Raw genomic sequence first — 22363 nt, 5'->3', positions numbered from 1 at the left:
AGAAACATGCAATGTAGAAGAATCCAACATGTTTTAGGATACCACTAAGATGTAGGAAAGCTTTTGCCAGACAATAAGAGGTCTTAATGTTGGGAAATATGTACATGACCTTGTCTATGTCTTTTCGTTGACATTAGTTTTGATGGTGATAGGAAAAACTTGGGAATTGTAACACATTCCACTCTTGAAAGGAATACTTTTTGTTTTTTTTTAACAATAGTTCACTAATGCCAGTCTCTTTCAAGAAGTAATTCTGTTCCCTCCTCTCTGGTCCCTCAGCAATTGGTTTCTAGATTAAATATAATGCTTACTCCTTTTGCATCATACTATCTCTCCCTCACTAGAGTATGATCAGCTTGTGGGCAGGAACTGATTCCTATATAGCACTGACGCAGTGCCTGGCACATTTGCTGAACCAATCGTGCATGGAATTAAAATGTATTTTGTTTTTCTTAGAACTGTGTCATGGCATCTCATCACATTTCCATTATTTCGAAAAGCTTTGATTTGGGGGGAGAAAAGCAGAAGCCTATTAAAGGCCCCTCCAACAAAGTCAAAATGCAATAAGTTCCATTAGCAGAGTGAGTTATTAAGGAAGCAACAGAGGGGCGCCTGGGTGGCTCAGTCGGTTAAGCCTCCAACTTCGGCTCAGGTCTTGATTTTGTGGTTTGTGAGATCCAGCCCCGTGTCGGGCTCTGTGCTGACAGCTCCGAGCCTGGAGCCTGCTTCCGATTCTGTGTCTTCCTCTCTCTCTGCCCCTCCCTCCCTCTCTCTCTCTCTCAAAAATAAATAAACATTTAAAGAAGCAACAGAAACCAAATACTCATCCGTAGGCCATGTATACAAATGCTCTGGTGCAAACAGCCCTATGCTATTTAAATGGATGGATTCCCACAGGAATTTCCTATGCATCCTACCCTGGGTATGTTCGGAAAATGGGAACAGATTCAGTTATCTATCTCACCTGCCTACTTAGATCCCACGGAAGAATATGAAAATACTTCAATAAAATGAGTGATGCAAGCAAGGGTCTTTGGAGTGCAGTCTGATGTGTGCAAACATGACATATCTCATTAGTATTATAGTCCATCTTTTAAAAAGACATGCAAGATTTGAGATATGATAATTACTTTTTAACAACTTGGACCTGCTAAGTTTCTCAGGTAACCATAACTGTTACCGGTCTCAGTACAGACCGCGATGCAGGCCCCACACTCACAAAACTAGAACCAGAACCTTATTCTTTCATACTTCTGCACGGATCTGGGGCTAAAGAGCGGTGCGTCTATGTCAGAAGTTCAGGTGACTAAAAGCAAAGCCAGCTGAACAGCTGCATCGGCTAGATCATGGAATGACTTGGGTGGGTAACAGATGTGTTACCAAGGACTTTTGTTTATCCGTTGCACTTAGGGTAAAGAGAATCTTCAGGCTTTTAATTTGGTTCAAGAAAACTCATCTTCAAAAAGCAATTTTTTTGGCCCCCACTCTATCGGGCTGCACAGAATTTTCAAAGCAGCACAGTGTTGTAAAAAATGCCCTTTTAATCAGATTACCCTTGGCGAACGTCCCAAACTCAGGCTGAAGTGCAGGCCTTGTAGTTTCTCAACAGCTTACACTAAGCCTGCACCATGGAAATAATCTACTTTTAAAACCCAGGAAACAAATCGACTGCACTAAGGACATAAGTCGCTGTCATTAGGGAGTGATTAGGCTAAACATTTTTATACACTCTCCTAGCCCACTTTCAAATTATATATCTCTGGTTGATAGCAGGGAAGGTACTTCAGGTGAGTGTTCAGAACAGCCACGCAGAAATCCAAATGAATACAATGGTCAGAGAAAGAATTAAATGGCCTCTTGTTTCAACTTTAACCTCCTAATACCTAAATCAGGATTTTTCTGAACCCAAAATGGAGAGTTTGTCACGTACCACACACACACAAAATATTTTTCTTTTTACCATAGCATATCTTCAGGGCTCAACACATCACACATTCTTTATTTATTTTCGGCTAACACGTTTCCTGTGTTGCATGCTTTGTATAAAAAATTCTGTGGGAATTAAGAACAAGAAAGCAGTGTTTTTATAACTTAATATTACACTATTCATTTATCTTTAACAGTGAGGCTAGTTTTGGGGACTGGTGACTCATCATGATGTTATATTGTAGCATATAATAGGAGGTTACCGCATGGTCCTAAATACGCCACCCCTTCTTGTCCCAATAACCCCCACACATACTTTCCACCCCAGCACACATGTACCCCCACCATAAAGTACTCTGGGAATAGGAGACGTACGATCCCACATTATATTCGCTGTTATTTTACCTGTTAAAATGTTTATACTCTTTAATGAAACTCTTAGCATTGAGTTTCCTGGTTTTAAAGGCATTTCTGAGATTTTTCTTTCTTGTTCCTTCTGTGTTTAGTTTGCTTTTAAGAAATAAAAGCGAAAAATACCAACATGTTAAAAACATGTACACGACATTTATTTAATGAAAGAAGCTGAAGAGACATTTTCAGCCAGTGGATATGAGAGGTTTATTTTTGCCCCAGGTGATTGAAAAGGGATTGGATTTAAGAATGGACTATTCTACTGGCCCAAAGCTCTTGTCCGAGCAATGTTTGAGTCCTACTTTGGACATTCTGCTGATAGTTTCATTTCTAATTTATGAAACATTTCATTAATCCTCAATCTGTCAGCTTTTTCTTGACAAAAGAGGCTGACAGACAAAAGATTAAAATTTATTAAATACTCTACACTTCAAAAGTTTTGAAACATTCTGTTCATTTGAGTCCCTATTTCACCTAATTTTAAACAACTGCACTTTTCTGAATTTACTCGGAAAGCAAGTAGACAACACAGCATAACAATTTTTAAATACCAAGATATACAACACCGAATCTAACCATGACATACAGAAAAAAATCAAAATACAGCTATCCTTGAGCAGAATTGCTAGCATGCACATTAAAAGCGTCTCTACCCCAAGTATTTCAAGCATACATTTTTTTGTATGCTCTTCCTCATCCTCTCGCCAACCCCCCCACTTTTCCAATCTCATAAATAATTCATGAACTGATAAATATGCAATTTCAAAAAGTGCAGACAAGGCAGCACTGCATTAAAAAAAAAGGGGGCGGGGGACTTGTGCTTTTTACACACAGGTCCTGTGCTGCACTTTACGGATGACAAATTTGCTAGTATTCAAACCCTGTATTGTATATATGATGGGAGAGTGCCTGCATTTCTGGTCAGATGCCTTGCTAGACATGTTATGAACTGTCTGATGAAGACTGTAATACATAATATATAAACATTTAAAGAAATTAAGTTAGCAGTGATTTAGAGCTTGGCACTATATCATTGGAATTTGTGAGTAAATGGTTTAAATGTTCACTCTATCAAGCAGGAAGAACAGAGATGTGCACGTCTTGCAGGTAGAAGAATTCTCTAGTGATAATACCATAAAGGTCTCAAGCAACTAAGGTTTCTTCTAAGCAAGAGTCACTTATGTGACATCATAAGAACATTCTTCAGAGGCCAATTTAACAAGATCAACAGTAAACTGTGCTGCCTGAGCTTTCAGACAGGTAAAACCACCCATCTGAGAGCCGGTATATAGAGCAGAGCTGAGAACCTCCATTTTGTGGGCTAATTGCTTGATTACCAGCCTGAAACAAAATGGAGGCGAGACCTTTTAAAGCAGCTCAGGGCTGACGTATCAGAGGGAAATGTCTTAAGGGGGTAAAAACATTCCTTAAAGAACATTAGGTATCTAATCAGATCAGTATTAAAGGTAATATAATAAATACAGATGGCGTTGCACTCACATACTAAGAATATAGATAACAGGTAGAATAAAGTGTTCATTGAAAGAGAGCTATTCTAGTTTAGCAACAGTTAAGTTAAAAAAAAAAAACAAACGGATTTCAGTCTGAAATGTAACCTTTCAAATGAACACTTAAATTGGAAAACACCATGGGTAAGAAATAGACCACAGCATTTAATTTGGAGTGGCTAGTTGGAAGCCTATATTTACTGTACTATAATTTCAAATTTAATTAAGTCACACTGCTGACGCCAGTAGCATCAACACAGTAAAGATGATTAATTGCGTGCGTAAATGAAATATAAACAGCCCTAAAAGTAACATTAATGCAGAACCTTGCACACAGAAATGGTGTGATAGATTCAAGTGTAAGCGCCTACCTGCGTCTTTGAGACACACGCCAGAAGTGGGATAAGGGCCTTGCATTTGAATGTAATCACTGTACCAAAAATATAACCTTTTACGGGTCATTATTTTTCTAAGACATGTGTCCAACCTCCCCTTTTCCTCTCCTCCTGTACCTCAACCCCCAACATGATTTGTTATCTTCTAGAAGACTTTTCACACAATTTGCATTGTCATCTTACGGCCTGGCTACCGGTACACAAACATGAGCTGACACTGCAATGGGGGGACTGGGCTGTCACAACAAGGCAGCTGGACTCTTACATATTCCACTTTGCTTCCATTGTACTTCCATTCACAGCAGCAGTGGGACAAAGGGCCTGACAGAGCTAACCACGGATTGTCACCTTGATTTGTCCAGTCTAGCAGATATGCAGAAATGAATTATATTCTCCTGCTTATGAACACAACACAGAAGCAAATAAGCTCGCAAACAGCATCTTCCAAACCATATTATCTAAGAAACATCAAGCTTCTTCATCGATACTACATGCTGCCTCACTCGGTAGGTGAGGAAAAGCAGAAAGAACCATCCGATTAGTGAAGACACGCAAAGGCTCCCCTCCAATAATATATTCTTGACATTAGAGCCTAAACTCTCTCTGATTGAGAGATATGTAATTTGTATTCTGCTTAGCTTTTATTTTTGATGAACGCTTTCACAGTGCTTCAAGATGCAAACTTAAATCATATTTTGGAGAAGAATGTGCTATGTGAAACCTAGTAAATAAAGCTGTTGTTCTTTGAAGAGAAACTAAGTTAAATTGAAATATTCTTCTTAAAAATGACAAAATGAATGAGTTCACTCAATGTCTGTTATACTTCTCCATAAACCCAAAGCCTGTATTATTTAAATCTCCCCAAATGTTAAAGCTCTAAGCCTGAAAGCACCCAAAATAGTTGGCTGCTAATGAGAAAATTCGCTGGAAGATTTTTTTTTTAATGCCAGTTGTTTAATTTATTACTTTATTGACAAGGTGTTTGTATGCCTTAGAGATCCGCACAGTCTTAATAGCCACACATGGATAAACGAAGCAGACAGGGTTTTTGCTATTTCTTTACGGAAAGATGCCTTCAAAACCGGAGAAAAAGGGAACATTGTTTTCTACTAGCTTTTTTGAGGGGAAGTACAAGAACATTTCTCCTTGCAGCAAAGATAAAAATTGTTGCCATCTTAAAAAAAAAAAATACTGATGAAGATAAAGATCACCTCACATGCATGCCCTTACAAATTCTTTCCATTTTTGGAGACAATGCAGGTGCTTGCTGATCCCTCAAAAGACACTTTTTCAAAAACACTGGGACCTTGTGTTTAGGAACACTTCGGACAACATAATGTGACCTGCGGTTTGTTTTTATTATTATTTTTGAAATCTACCCACCTTGACGGGGATGTGCAGAGCGCTTGGCTCTGAAGAAAAGCCTTGAGAAGCATTCCTTTTTTAAAACATATGAGACAGGGCTAATCTGAAGACGGAGTGTTGAAGAAGCAAAATACTGCATTTTGTGTCTGAACATATAATGTTTAAAATACTCACACCAAAAATATGTTTCATTCAAAAGACCTATTAATTTTGAATTTTAAACTGCACTATTCCATTGTCTTCTGCTTATACATATGGATTCTGTTCACAAGGCAACACTTGGTACCTAGTGTTTTAAATGGTGACTAGCATAAACCAACAGGATACACGTAGTAGACAATATGTATGAAAAGAACATAAAACCCTACCCCATACAGAAATGCAAATGTTATTTGATCAAAGAGCTGCACGTTGATAGTGAAGGATTCGGTCAAAATAAAACCTTCACTCTAGCAAGATGCAGAAGAAAATCCGGCCTAATTCGCTTTAAAGGTATTTGGGAAAAATCTAAACGTACCAAAAAGTACTGTTTATTATTGTCCAAGGAAATACTGTACAAATGTGTTTTGCCTCAGAATTCTAGGCAGCCACCCATAAGTGCTCTGCGGCCGTTCACCTGCCTGCAGCAGAATCGGGGCTTGATGGTTACGGTGGGTGACAGAAAGGGGCCGTTGGAAGTGCTATTATGCAGTTTGCACAGGAAGATTTCAGCACATTTCAGCTGTGTCTAGTTATGCCGGGTAGTCGTGGGCTTTTTTCTCTTCTTTTACTAGTTGTGCATGGCTTCCAATACTAAAATCCGACCTGGACGGTGTGACCACCATTTACAGCACCTTGTGCTTTAAGATTTAGCATTATTTGATAGATTTTCAAGTTGCTTTGGCATTTCAATCTGCCTTATAGTAGTAAATAAAATTCACACATTAGTGCCTTCGTGCACATGGTCCCCTTTTAAAAAAATGTAATTCCACTTTATCCCTTTATTTTAATTGTAAGTTCCAAGAACATAATACAGAGTCTTAGGTTTTCTCCTAATTCATAGCAGAAATCCATGCCCACGTTAGGGCTTTTGTGAAAAAATGTGATCTTAAACATCAAAGTGGTTCCTCAAAGCTTGTCTTTTGTGTTTTTAAAATAAAACATGTACATTTTTTCTTTAAAATTGAGCATGTCATATTGCACGTGGCTCTAACATTTGGAGTTTATTTGCAATTATTTTCTAATAAGTACAATTAGATCTCTCCCTAAAAGGTGGAAGAACATTCTATAGTCATTGGAGGGGAAAATAAGTGGCTAGGTTGAAAACGTAAAGATTTGAAAGAAACACATACGACCGGCTATTTTTTTTTTTAATCAGTAATTATGCTTAAGGGAAAAAACATGTTTCAAGGCATTTCATGGAAAACGCAAATGAAATAGTTGGAAACATAAGATTTCGCCTCGGAATCTTAATCGTTCATTCCCTCCCCTCATTACATTGCCACCCCACGCCAGGATGTTCTTTTGAAACATAGGTTAAAAGGGGTGGGGGGCGATCAAATCACTGTTCAGTATTGCCCTAAACTTTCATTACATTTGAGAGCAAGGAAGCAACAGCACTCTACTCCCTGATAGATTGTTGAGGGGGCCGTCTGAGGTTCTATTTTCCACATAGGGTCAAGACTGCTGACATGGGATTAATCAGCTACTCCTCCTAAACCATGAATCAGAACAATTGCTGTCAGTTTCATATGGTACAACTGCCTGGAAACAGAAGAGGTGGAAAGTGAGAGAACAGATCAGGAACGTAGGAGAGGGGATGTTAGTGGATAGTTGTCACTCCAATTTGGCTACTTGTGATTCGGTATAGTAACCAAATTAAAATGATGAAATATGAGCTCAACCCAGTGATTTTGGAACATCATTCCCCACCTTCCCCACACCCCCCACGCCCCGCTTTGAGATCTTGCTCTTATATCAATTGTGACATTTTATAAAAACTTCACACTCGTTTACTTTCTTTTGGTAGACATCATTTATGTTCAAGTCCACATTTAAACATGTCTGTTGACCCAGGGTTAAATTCAACGAAGCCTGTGCAAAATGCGTGCAGCTCTTCTGCTACATATTGCAAAGCCAACATTGAATTTAACCTCTCCGTGAATGTTTGCATTACAGAATTGGAAAATACTAGGTGCAAATGTCTGCATAAAGGGGAACTGAAATCCTTCACTCTTAGGGAGGAGTGTGACAAGCTTCTTTCTATACTAGGATACACTTACATTAAAATGGCCTTGCTCCTAAATGAGATTGCGTCTATTACTAACAATGATATGAAAATGGACACTTATTGATCACATGTTTGGAAAAATAACCATCTCTTGCTTTATAGATGACATTCAGACAAAAGCAAGAAGAGTTTTTCCTGGGGATAAAGTATTACACTCAAAATCTTTCTCTATTTGTTAGCATTAGAATTGGATATTTGCAGGAAAGCAAGCGTAATATATGATCAGGCTACACAGGCAAAGGTGATTAATTATGGTGCCATAAAAATGAAATAATATTTTATTAGAAAATAGGAAAATGCAGGGAATTTTTCAAAATGAAAATTTATTTTCAATTATTAACTTTAATATTATTCAATAGCAATATTGGGTTCAATTGTAAGATACAGTGCTCTGGAAAATGGTCCTGCCATGATTAAAAAAGTAAATGCATGTTTCTATGTTGATAGATTTTTTAAAAGAATTTGTTATTCAAAATGTTAAAAACAAAAATTATATATAAATATAATAAGTACAGAGTCATGTATAAATATAATTATTTTCTATGTACCCTGAGGTTTGCTTTTACACAGCTGATTAAAGGCAATAAACTTATTTTGGTGTTTCATGATGCTACCACAAAAGTGATCATAGCACATGACGTAATAGAAAAATATTCACACTGATAGTAAATAGTGCAAAAATTATAAACCTATAAACTAAATCCATTCAACATATACTCAAATTATATTTTGGTTTTTTTTATTGAAGTATAGTTGACACACAATGCTCCATTAAATTATATTTCACTTTATCTTAACCACATAGTACAGACAGACGAGCAATTAGAGTCTTGTCATTATTAAAACACGCTGCAGAATCAGTGTGTTAAAGGAAATGGAATGACCCCAAAAGAAAGGTATGTAATATAAAAAATACATATTGTCATTCTAGTGAGGCAATAGTAAACACTCACTTTATACCACAAAAATTCTATAGACATTTGAAATGCAAAATTTAGTGTATCTGTACTAAACTCTTTGAGACAATTGAATCACTGAAGAAATAAATAGAAGCATCTGTAACTATTTGTCACAAGAATGTATTCTTCTCCAAAAGAATTTGCCCTACAACTTTACGACATCACTTGAAAGAAATATATGGCTAGCATCTTAATGTCTTTAAGTTTAGAAAAATATTTAAAGTGTTTTGTAAATACATTTAGTTTATTAAATAGTAGGTAACTTGAAAGTAAAGCTATCAATGCTTCAATAAAAAGATGTTTGTGTAATAGGAAAAAGTGCAAAATTCTGTGAACATAAATTGGTCATGCAAAAGCACCTACAAGAAGCAATGCTTTTGGAAATAGCTCACTTATTTTTACCTAAATGGGATAAAAGATTAATGCATGCTGTAATTGATGAAATATTTGATTATAAAAATAATTGGATATAGTGTAATTCAAAATGACTGTTCAACATTACTCTGACAATGATTTATAAGAGGTTTGATAAAATTAGTGCCAAATTTTCAAACTGTACAAGGCAGCCTAAATAATCAGTAAAAGGCTATTTAGAATAACTTTAATCTTTTTCCCGGTTTTATTAATTTTTTATAAATAAAAACATTTCCAAAAAGGTCCCTACATGTATGGGTTTAACATTTTCCAGGATATATTCTAATTCAGAACACTTAGTGCTATTCCTTTTATTTCAAAAGAAAACCCATAGTATCAATTTTATTGCCCTAAAGCTTGAATGAAAGCATTATAATGAATCACAAATGATATCATACTCTTTTTTTGAGCATGAGAATATTCTGCTTATCCAAAATCAAATAACATGTGCCATATATATATATATATGCCATATATATATATATATTTTTTTTTAAATGATTTGATAAGGGTGGTTGGAGATGAAAACACACAACATGAATCTCAGAGTAAAATCGGGGTAACCGAGAATAAATAAAGAAGAACAGAATTAAGACTTAGTATTATACCTGAATACAACTTCTGCAAGACAAAGTCAAACTGCTACAGAAATGCAGAGGTGTTCACAAAGAGTGGGCAGAGGGAGGAGGCCAGGGAAGGGTGAAGAGGGGATCTCGATAACCTTTAGTAAGGCAACCAATTCATTGATGTGACTCCTCCCATTCTGCCCAGAATGATTTGCACTTAGAAAGGCTGGACACCTAGATCAAAGCCAGACTCAGCCTCTGGACTGTTGCTAACTTGTCTTCAATTACAGATGACCTTTAGGCAAAGGAGGGGAAAGAAATATTTCTTTACCATTAAATGGAACAAAATTAGTATTTTAAAATTGCTGAGTACACACTACACAAATGAACCCCAGAACATTTTCACTTGCCTTTCTCTCTAGGTTTCATCTACTTTCTGCATACAATTTGGGGAGAGAGTATTAAATTATTATGTATGCCTTTAAACAATATAATCAATACTTAATGTTTAGAAATTCCATTTTAGTCTATGTAAAAGAATCAAGAAGCACGTATGAGGAAGATTGATGTAACATTTTTTTTCCTGTAAAAAATTAAATTGGCATAAGACCTTGATTTCTTTTAATGAAAGTAGTATCGAAAGAATTGCTAATCATATAAAAACCCAAAATACTATTATCTCTATTTGAAAAAAGTCCCTTAACAATTTGCTTACCAAATATATGGATGATACCTCAAAATTAGAAAAGTGTAGAATGTAATTCAAGGAAGAGAGAACTCTGCTGGTCAACTAGGAATTTTTTAAGTATATGCCTGGAAAAGGCATAGGTATTTTTAAAATTATCTTTAGCTGTATATAAAATTTTTAAATTGTGACACAAATAGTTTGGTTAAATAACAAAACTATCGCAGGATAATAATGGCATTGTCAAACAAGAATTCTAAAATATCAACACACTCTCCTTTGGTAGTATTTGGTTGATACAATTTTCCATACAATTAGGAATTTGCTCTCAGAGGCTTTAAATCACACAGATGATCTAGCCTCTACTCAAATTGTTTGAATCTGTTAAGAAAACTTTTTTGTGACTTTAAAAAAAAGCTTTTATGACTCCCTTGACTTTACAAGAGAAGTAACACTTGAAAAGTTTCTCACTGAGTCCTTTTTGTTCAAAGATAAACACACTAGTAATTATTTTTTCCTTTTTTAACCCATTGTGTAAAATCTGGAAAAATAGGACCAATGTGTGATAAGAAAATAAATTATCTACAATCCTAACAACCGTAGGCAACTACTGGATATATTTTAAAATATTTCCTTCCAGTCTTTTTTTTCCTCTTAGGATTTTACTTCTTATAAAAATTTATATTAAAAATTTCATATAATTTGGCATTTGGCTCTTTTGTTCCAAAGCATGTTATTAGAACATTCCCACATCACTGTATGCCCTTTGTAAACAAAACTGTAAAGGTTATAGGATAGTCAATCATATGAAAATGTTAGCTAGACCACTTGTATGGAAGCAAGAAAGGAAATTTGTTATTTGAATGATATTATGGTGAATATTTTGGTGAAGATAATAATTACCCCTGGCTTTTTTTTTTCTTTTCTTTGTATAGTTTAGAATTTTGTCAGTTATTTAAAACAAAAGATTAAAATAAAAAAAAAACCACTGTATTATAGCGAAAATGTTTATCAGATGAAGAGCTCAGCTTTAACAACACGCCTTGCCAAAAAGCTTTGCAAATCGTTCCTCACTTGGGAGCATGTGAGAAAGGGCTGTAATAAGAATAGCTGAGATTTGCTGGAGCCAAAGCTTACAGAAGGAAGAATCTGCAGGTTTAAAAAGGTAATGCTATCATCTTAAATTTATTTGGAGCAAATCACAGGTGTGTAATGTGACCATTTGCAAATATCATTCTAAAAGGACACATAGCTATGAATTCCATATTTGTTTCAGATAACCTTGTTGTTTTGTATGCTGAGATGATATTTGTGTGTGTGATGTATATACATTCACCTTAAAGTGTTGTAGTGAGAATCAAAGTCACAGGAATGGCTAAATGAAATAATGAGGAGAATGTGCAATGAGGTATGTGAACAAGGTGCCCATTTTAGTATACTTAAGAATATTTCAGGTAACATCAAGATCTCTTTTTCTTGCCAACTTTCTCACTAAAAAAATTCCCCCAAAGAAAGCAAAATGGTCGCATTTATATCAATAGGTTTGTTTTTTTTTTTTTAGTTATTTAGGAACATCTTGTCAAAAAACCAACACAATCTCTAGTCATTATTACATAGGATTTCTGGCATATGGGCAAACATTTTTTTTTCCCTTTCACTGATCATTCTAATTGACTGAAATGACTTGATGCTGAAGATATGGTGGAATATCTTGAAATAAGTGTAATAATCAATTTAACAAGTTGATTGATTTTCTTTTGTATTTAATTGAACACTTATTTTGCTTAATTGATCATCTTATTTACTTTGGGGGATGCAGTGTGTGTGTGTGTGTGTGTGTGTGTGTGTGTGTGTGTGTGTGTGTGTATGTGTGTGTGTGTGTGTGTGTGTGTGTGTGTGTGTGGAGAGAGAGAAAGAGAGAGAGAGAGAGAGGGAACGATGGGCAGGAAAGCTTCATGCCTAAGGAGAAGTAGAAATGATCACAGATGCAGAAAGTATTTAAAATAACACACGCAGGCATCTCTGAAGCCTTGATTACAAGTGTCAAATGTTTCTTACATGTTTAAACTATAAAATGATCCTGACTCCATTACTTTAGAAAGCCAAAATATATAGTGTGTGCATGTTAAAGATCTAAATGAGGTATTAATTGTGTTCTTTCTCATTGGAGTTTATTTTGAAAGCAAAGTGTTCAGGATATATTTAGAAATATGGTTTGATATATCCATGCTTGCAAAGGGGAACAGGGTTAATTTAAATGATTCTATAAAAAATAAATATGTCCTATGCTGTGCCTTCTTAATTGTTGTGCTGGTTTATTTTAATATGAAAAAAATAATCAAATCTCTGCTTGTTAAGAAGATTGTGTAATGTATTAATTTATCTAAAATTAGGATACACTTGATATTGTGTGAGTTCCAGACATGCAAAAGCAGAGAAAAAATTATGAACCCAAACACAAAGGAAGGGTCTAAGCTTGAGTATCCATTTTATTGCAACCCTCATTTTGTAAAGTTACACAGTGTTCATTCTTCAGTTAACGAAAAAAGTAATAGTTTCCATTTTTTCCCCAGCAAATAATCAAACTGAAGAATGTGCACTACTAAATTTGAAGGAAAGTGAAAACTAAAGATGTTTTTTCCTGTTTTCCTTGGGGGTGTAACAGGAGATTGTTCTTTTCCAATTTGTTTTGTACCAGGAAGTTAAACTTTATTTTGTGGATAATTTAATTACCTTCTATCCCTCATAGATTTAGAACTTTTCAAGGAATGTTTCCACTTCCCACTTTTCCCTGTATCTCACATAGGATATGTGATAGAACTCTTTGAAATGCTAGTGTTTTCACATGAGGCTAATTCCTTGAGAATATAATCTTTGTCTTTCTAAGGGAACATATGTGTGAATTAAAAATTCATGTCTTAATCTAGTAGAACATATCCAATCCTTTAAAAATACTCACTAAATATCTTTTTTTCCATTTAGTTACTTCCTTCTAAGATGCTATAAGCAATTCCACTGGCAAATTCCATTTGTGCACCATATAATTGCCTCCTGACTTTGGGTACCAAAATGGTATAAAACATATCAGGTTTGAGTATAAAGTTTGAGATCAATCTAACCAACAGACCCAAACTTACATTTTCAAATCAGTATTTTCATTCAAAGGCATCACCTCAAGAGTCTGTATTTACTCCATTTGTGTAGCCATTCTTCTCTTTAAAATTACTCTCTTGATGGACGTCCTATTTACAAATCTGCAATGAAGTCCAATTATTGTGTATTGAGAGAATTTGTATTATCATTCAGTGCCAATACTGGTGAAAAGATACATGACCTGGCTTGTTTTAGGTAAAGAAGAGGAAGAAAAAGAAGAGAAAAATTACAAGAGACTGGGTGATATAACCATGTGGTTAAACTTCTTGTGTGGTTCATGAACGTATTCAGAAGATCATTCTAAAAAGGAGCTTCAAAATAAGTTTTTAACAAAGAGTAGTATTGGTGAACTGGATGTATGGGCTCCAAGATAGCCAGCCCATTTGAAGGACATTACACATTTGGGTCTATCCACACTAATTGGCTACTTTCTAATAGACTATATACTCATTACTTTATGGCAACACTTTTATGTTTTTTTCCTGCATTTGTATCTTGAAAGAGAAAAAAAAAACCTATGAACTCAGTAGTTAGAAACTGGACCAAGACTAGAGTCTGAAGCTTGGGTCCCAGCCAGTTGATTATTTTCTCCCAGGTTTGCCATTTGTATACAGAGAGATTTTACACTTGGTTCCAACCCATTGGGTTTTGCCTACAGAGTCCTTGATTTGGACATTTCTTCTATTAGGCACACAAGAAGGTCAGTCTTTTTATCTTAGCATCATGATTTTAGACCCCCAAAATGGCATTATACGATCCTCAGTTTATACATTAGACTTGACTTGGAATGAATTCTCATTGTTTCTCGAACCAAAATAATTCTCCAAGGAAAAACGTTTTCAGATTTTGATGGCAGTCTGTGTAGTTTAAGGAACATGTCACAGATTGTGAAAAAAATTCCAAAAATTACTTTTAGTACTATTTTGATCAATGCCCACTCATTGGCTTAAGAGCCCTACTATTTGAAGAGGATAGCACTCCGAGTCTCTAATTTTTGATGTGTGCATCTAAAACATTTCCACAAAATTAATTTTCACCATCTATTTATTGCAAAACATACAATTACAAAATTTTAAATGTAGTGACTGTAAATCACATTAGTGCTTCCTATATGAATAATCTCTTACTTAGGGGTTAAAATCAATTCAGAAAAAAAGCTGGATTAAAAGGTACACTAAACTAACTTTAATTGTAAAATAAAATCATTATAAGATCTAATATTTTATTTTCTCTCCCCCTCTTCCTATTCCAGGATGTGTTGTTGGGAGATATTGTTATTTTTGACCAGGGAAGTTTGGAATATGAAAGAACTAATATATTTCAATGCATTGTGGAGAAGAAATTTTTTAAAAAACCCTCCAAAAGAAACAAACAAAAAAAAACTTGGTAACATTAGATTTATCAATATACAATTATGAACATTTTATCTACTGACTAACTTAAATTTGGTAAATGTCCATAGATTATATAGGACATTGTCTGGCAAGGGAGCCATCAAATCGAGTAATATATTCCCCTGGGCCAATTTCTTATGTATAGGTTTGGGTATTTTAAAAAGTAAATATGTGGAATATTTTAATTCTTTTTAATTCTCTATTGCTTTATTTTACTTCAATGGAGGAGTCTACAGATTTCACTTGAGGATAATCTTTATAAATGTGCTGTGAAAATTCTTTATAATTTGTTAAAATGCTATTTCATGTCCTAACCATTAATGCTTAAAAGCCAACTTTAAGAACAACTTCTCTACGACTCAAGAATTTTCTGAACATTTTAGGCAAAGCTTCCCTGTTCCTTCAGATTTCCCATACATTTCCTATAATATCAAACATTATCAGGCAAAGTTATAAAAATATGATTGATTAGTAGTTAATTTTCAGAGTAAGAAGGGATTTCGCAATAATTTCATCTAATGCCATATTCTGTATATGAGGAACCAAGACGCTGAAGGAGAATGAGACTTTGCTCAAGGTCACTTAGTTTATTGGTGCAAATGTGCAAATGTGCACCACGTGCAATGTGAAGAATTTTTCTAATATGTCTTAGGACACACCCCCTACTCAATGGGTAGTAGAAAGAAAAATATAGTCTCTTTTTCTTGATCTGTTTGTATTTAGCTGCTTCAAGGCTATTTAGATTGAGATTTGGAACTCACTTAGGCTGACTTTTTTTTCTAATAATTCAAAGATCCATTTTTCTAGAGGGAATAAAAAGGAAGTCAATACTAAAATAGATCAAGCTTCGAAACCACCAAACTGGAACTGATTCAAAACTTTTCCAAAGCAGTTAGCATCCCCTCACTATCAGCAGTGTCATGAAAGCCAGCAACAGGCTCGTCTTTGGAGCCCTCATCAAGCACTAAAGTGATGGCAGTAAGGGACTTGGGCGGCTGTGATGGGGGTGGCCCACTGCCACAGGGACAAGGTAAGCAGTGAATCCTTTCAGGAAAGCACAGGGCTTTTAGGATGTTCATTGTGTTCTTCCTTATTTGGAGTTCTATTTATGCTGCTAACATTAGCACATATTTTCCTTAATGAATACTTTCCAGCTGAAAGACGGTGAGAGATAAATTATGTGAATCTTTTTAATATTAGTTCATTAAATTAAAGCAGCTCTGACTTGCAATAAAGCCGTTTCTTTTTGATGCTAAGCTCAGGTTTGCAGATACTGTCCGTGGCAATACATGTGTGCCCTGCAAAGATGATTTTTTAAACCAAGTGAGGTAGTGTTAGCACTCTTGTGTAACAATTTCTGGGTTTTTCTGTTGGTGGTATGAAAGTAAACATAAAAATGCAGCTATTTTAGGGGAGCTTGGGTGGCTCATTCAGTTAAGCGTCAGACTTCTCTGCTCGTGGTTCTTGGGTTCAAGCCTGGCGTCGGGCTCTCTGCTATTAGCACGGAGCCTGCTTGGGATCCTCTGTCTCCTTCTCTGCCTCTCCTGCACACACACCCTCTCCTTCTTTCTCTCTCAAAAATAAACATTAAATTTTTTTACTGTGGCTATTTCATAATGTGGATCCATGCATTTAGTTGAAACTATTTTCTTCCCTCAAACTTGGTGACCCGATATATCTTGCTTTCCATCTCTTTTTTCAAAATACAAGTGTTAAATTAGGCTGTTTTTCTCATTTTCTTACAAATGATTGGGGGGAGGGAGACCCTTTCAAAATTCCCTGTGCAAAACTAAAGGGAAAACATCACCACATTCTCGATGATTGTATTTACTAAATCACTCCCAAATTAGATGCTTCAGAAACAACATGCTACACAAATAGCAAATATTCAATTCATGCATTGCCTGGAGGCTTTGGACTGCATTACCCTCCATATCTATCACAGGAACAATAGAATAAAATGATTCTGCAAGGTTAGAGAAATCAAACCCACTCAGCCACTCTTCACAAGGAATATTTGGATAACCAAGGCTTGGTGCAAATATTTGTTACTAGCCATTATGACAAGCTGGGGACACTCCTTGATCTTATTAGTATCTAGTCATTCACAGTTTGCTTCTTCTGTATCAAAACATGCACACAGATAATAGGAATAAATTGTTTATTTCCCATGTTACTAGGCAATTATAAATATTTCAGCAAAAGGGTTACACTGTGCCAAGGTTAGAATCTAATAGAATAATTCAAGATGCAAATGCCATTGTCTGGTGAGCTAATGCTGATGTTCCCAAATAGTCCTCATTTGATTGGCTTTTAGAGAAAAGACTTAGAATAAAGTATGCAATAGCTTTTAAAAAGCTGCTAGCCTATCACTTATCACTTCTGTAAGATCTCCTTTGTTTTTACTTCCCTGGACAGCATTCATAGTAAAACATGTTATATACTGCACATAGATATTAACAGATGGGAGCTGCTTTATTTCAACTCCAGAATATTTTAAACACAAGAATTGTTGAGAGTTACCAAACTACTTGTTTACCTTACCACTTTCATTATATAATGTTTTTGGAGAATTCTGCCTAATTTAACACTGCAGACTTTTCCACGGTTGCTTTTCATAATTTATTTAATGGTTTGCAATAGCCAGTGTGTAGAGGTTTGTCAACAGGTTATATAGTCTCTGAAAAATAAAAATACAGCTACAGAATTATGAAACTGGAATGGACTTGACTTCCTGAGGCCAGCCATCTCACTCAACAGGTGAAAGACCACTGTGCCAGTAAAATAACACAGTTTGGCCCGAACTGAAGTAACTCTTTTGCAGGAGGGCCAAGACCAGAACCAAGGTCACATAACACACTGATTGCTGTAGTGCTCTTTATACTATATTATATTTTCACCTTTCTGGGACTTTTTTTTTCCTTTTTTTTTTTTTTTTGGCAGGAAGGGGAATGAGAACAGGCCATTTAAGAAGCATACCTACCCTCTTTGCATTCTGCTGAGTCCCTCATAATCCTATATCCCTATGGCAACATGGAACACTTCTATGTTCCACAATCATTGCTTTCATCCCCTACACTTTGCATGACATTTTCTTTGGTGTTCTTTCTATTTCACAGAAGATAAAAAGGATCATCAAAATGCTGTTGTTCTTTTTCTGGGATACACAGAACAATTTAAGCTATTTCAACCCAAGAACATTTCTTCAACTTCGAACACGTAGAGGAGATAGAAAGGATAGGACATCCTTGTCAGCAGTCACTGAGATTTTCCTGTGGGAAGAAAACCAGGAGTAGAGTTTTCCAGAAGGCCTAGCCTATTTTGTGATTAAACTTCACAAATGAACTTCACAAACTACCTATCTGTTAAAACCAGTCTTATGCCTCTTTTGATAGAAAGGAATCATAAGAGATGCAGGAAAAAACCAAATCCTCCTTTAGCAGCATTTGAAGGAAACAAAATAAAATAGAAAACCAGGCCGGCTGTTCTAAATCTTAAATATAAGAAGGATGGACAGAAACAAAGAGGACATTTGTATGAATTTAGTATTAAATGATGCATTAATTAATAACCAACGCTTACACATATTAGTGCAGTTGGAGTTTTTTGGTATATGTGGTGGTAGTGAATATCTCAAGTGTATATCATTGAATTTACAAAAGTTCAGAGATATTCCAAGAAAGCCGAAGCACGTTTTATTTCTTCCCAAAATATTACTCTGAAATAGGAAGGATGTAACTATTTCACTCATTGTGCAATCAAATTGAAAAAAAGTCCAGTTAGCTGATGAAGATCGTTCAGCTCAATATGGATAGATCACAGCATACAACCTTCTGGAACTCATCCTTTAAAGGGATGGCATCCAAAAATTTTAAATATTAATTAAAATATTCCAGCCTTTGAGATTCATATTTTATGCATTTTTCCATGGTTTATTTGTTTGTTAGCATAATACCTTTTTCTGGGTATAGCAGGATACACACACACACGCTACACATACACACATACGCTATTTTATATGTAAATGCAATTGTTAATTGATATAATAAGATGTAAGAGCTAAAAAAAAGAGAGAGAGACAGGCGCCTGGGTGACTCAGTCAGTTGAGTGTCTGAGTCTTGATTTCAGCTCAAGTAATTATCTTACCTTTGTGAGTTTGAGCTCCATGTCAGGCTCTATGCTGACAGTGTGGAGCCTGCTTAGGATTCCCTCTCTCTCCCTCTCTCTCTCTCTGCCCCTCCCTCACTTGCTGGGGTGCGTGTGTGTGTGCGCACACACACGCACACACTTTCCCTCTCTCAAAATAAATAAACATAAAAAAAAGAAAAAGATTCTTTGTCTAAAGAAAAAGCACAAATAGTAAAAAAAAAAAAAAAAAAGGCTACTAGGAGGCACTCAGAAAATGGGCATGAGGCCACTATATTTAACATTTCCCTTTGGAGAGGCAAAAATATTTTAGGAGGGTTATTTCTTCATTTCCAATGGCATACAAGGGTTGGGATACCCAATCTTTAATGCGCAATAAAATGAAATGGCAATTTTCCAAGAGCTGTGAGACTGTTGCTAATTAGCACATTAATTTATATAAATAAAATTCTCTTTGCTGTTCCCCAGTGTTCTGCCTGAGAAATGCAACAAGATGAATGAACATGACAAATCAAAGTGAAATTTACAGGCTTAAAAAAAAAAGAAAGATACAGAGATAATTCCTTGACCTAATTCCAACTTTTCTGACCCTCCTTCATCAGTGCCATTTTTCCACAGAGCCCCTAAATGTGTACTCCCCCTGCTGCCAGATTTAAATTCTAAAGACAAGTTCACAGAGAGGGTACACCTATCTCCTTACTCCTGGAGTTGGACTCCTGTCCAAAGGGGCCAAGATCAGAACTCAAGAGAATGACTTTCATTTATTCTTATATTTACTTTTAGATTTTTGTCGCACATATTTTCTTAGCAAAACTATAAACATTTTCCCTGTTTTTAACAGTTTTCCTTATGTAGAAAATATTGTGTTTAATCATTTTTAGTTTTAACTAATTTTATGGTTAACCCAATTTAAAAAAATGAATATTGTCTCAAAGCTAAATCAATATTTCAAAAGAAATGGCTAGTTGAATAAAAATCGTAATTTCTAGGAAATGTTTTACTAAATTTATGTTTTATTGTAACTCTGTTATTCTGAAAATAAATTTAATGTAATAATACTTTCAAATATGCGCATATGTTTACACTCTTACTTTCACACAGATAGATACATGAATATGGCTATAACCTCTTTGGCAGATACTGCCTGCAAAGCCATAAGTAGTAACCCTTTTTATAATCCATTTCTAAGTAGTAAAATCAGTCTTTTTAATAAATTTTTTTAATGTTTATTTATTTTTGAGACAGAGGGAGACAGAGAGTGAGTGGGGGAGGGGCAGAGGGAGAGGGAGACACAGAATCTGAAACAGGCTCCAGGCTCTGAGCTGTCAGCACAGAGCCCAACGTGGGGATCAAACCCACAAACTGTGAGATCATGACCTGAGCCGAAGTCGGACGCTTAACCGACTGAGCCAGCCAGGTGTCCCAGTAGTAAAATCAGTTTTATGAAAAATAGAATAGAACAGAAAAAAGAGGGGTGACTGGGTGGTTCAGTTGGTTGTGTCCAATTTAGATTCAGGTCATGATCTCAGTGCTCATGGGTTCCAGCCCCATGTCGGGCTCTGTGCTGACAGCTTGGATTCGAAGCTCTGCTTCGGATTCTGTGTCTCCCTCTCTCTCTCTGCCCCTCCCTGGCTTGCGCTCTGTCTCTCTCTCAAAAATAAACATAAAAAAAAAAAAAAAGAACAGAAAAAAGAGAATGCATTTCTTTTTTTTAAATTTTTTTTTCAACATTTATTTATTTTTGGGACAGAGAGAGACAGAGCATGAATGGGGGAGGGGCAGAGAGAGAGGGAGACACAGAATGGGAAACAGGCTCCAGGCTCTGAGCCATCAGCCCAGAGCCTGACGCGGGGCTCGAACTCACGGACCGCGAGATCGTGACCTGGCTGAAGTCGGACGCTTAACCGACTGCGCCACCCAGGCGCCCCTGCATTTCATACAGTAAAGATAAGTACTGTTTTGTGAGACATACTTATCAGTTATGTGTAGGTTTCTGAGTGTATATATTGTGATGTATTATGTATTTCTTCCAGGGAATCATGTTCATAACAGTTGGGAAGATCTTCCAATAAAACAGCATGTAAAAAGGATAGAAAAAATAGAACCTAGACTATGAAATGCATCCCTTAATTTATATTTCAGTAAACTTTTATCATTAATACTGCAGTGAACAAGACAAAGCCTGTGGAATCATGGAACCTATATTATGGTGAAAAGTCAGAAGGTATACAAGTAAACAAAATGCATGCATGATGTAGTCTCTAGGGATAAGTGTCATGAAGAAAACAAAGGAAGATAAGAGGATTAGAGAATGAAACTAGGGAGTAGGATGGAGGCTAGAGCAACAGGATCCTTCAAGTTCACTGGGGAGGTAACCTCTGATCAGGAACCTGAATGGTGTGAAGAAGAGTACAACAAATGCAAAGTCCCTGAGGTGAGAACTAGATTAGCATGTATTGAGGAACTGTACAAAAATCAGGACAATTAGACAGGAAAGATCAAGGCAGGGAGTGTTTGAAATGACAGAGAGAGAGAGAGAGAGAGAGAGAGAGAGGCAGTTGCCAATTATGTGGGACCTTATCGGCTTGGCAAAAACTATGAATTTCATCCTAAATATGATGGTAAAGCTGTTTGGAGAACTATGGAATGATTTCCATTTCTAACAGAGCTCTCCAGGTACTATGTAAAGAATAGACTGTAGTGAAATGTTAGAGTTAAAGAAAAGAAAAGAAGGGAAAGGAGAGAAGTTGGGAGGGAGGGAGATAGAGACAGACAGGGGTGCTGGGGTGGCTCAGTTGGTTGAGCATCCGAGTTCGACTCAGGTCATGATCTCAGGTTCGTGAGTTCGAGCCCCATGTCGGGCTCTGTGCTGACAGCTCAGAGCCTGAAGCCTGCTTTGGATTCTGTGTCTCCCTCTCTCTCTGCGCCTCCCCTGCTCATGCTCTGTCTTTCTCTCTCCATCAAAAATAAATAAAAACATTTAAAAAGAAAGAAAGAAAAAGAAAGAAAGAAAGAAAGAAAGGGAGACTAGTATGAAGCCAAGACAAGAAGAAATAGCTTGGTGTTGGAAGGATGAGAAATGGTCAGAGTTATGATACATTTGTCCCAACATGGCCTGCTAATGGAGGTTATGAGTTATGATTATGGAGGGAAAATACATATCAAGGATGAT

At 36.0% G+C, this 22363-nt stretch overlaps 1 long non-coding RNA gene across 2 annotated transcripts in view; it reads left to right on the top strand.

Annotated features, from left to right (window-relative positions):
• The first annotated feature begins 11565 nt into the window (after positions 1-11565).
• The window catches only part of LOC121038194 (uncharacterized), a 28754-nt gene continuing 17956 nt past the window's right edge, over positions 11566-22363 (top strand). For both annotated transcript variants that reach the window (XR_005794217.1, XR_005794216.1), the window contains exon 1: positions 11566-11663. This is a non-coding gene — a long non-coding RNA (uncharacterized LOC121038194). The remainder of the gene's footprint in view (positions 11664-22363) is intronic.

The sequence above is a fragment of the Herpailurus yagouaroundi genome, unplaced genomic scaffold (genome assembly GCF_014898765.1).
Source record: "Herpailurus yagouaroundi ecotype Mexico unplaced genomic scaffold, PumYag 165, whole genome shotgun sequence".
In the NCBI taxonomy this organism is placed as follows: Eukaryota; Metazoa; Chordata; class Mammalia; order Carnivora; family Felidae; genus Herpailurus; species Herpailurus yagouaroundi.
The sequence above is the reverse complement of the archived record's forward strand: the minus strand, read 5'-3'. Positions and strand labels throughout refer to the sequence as shown.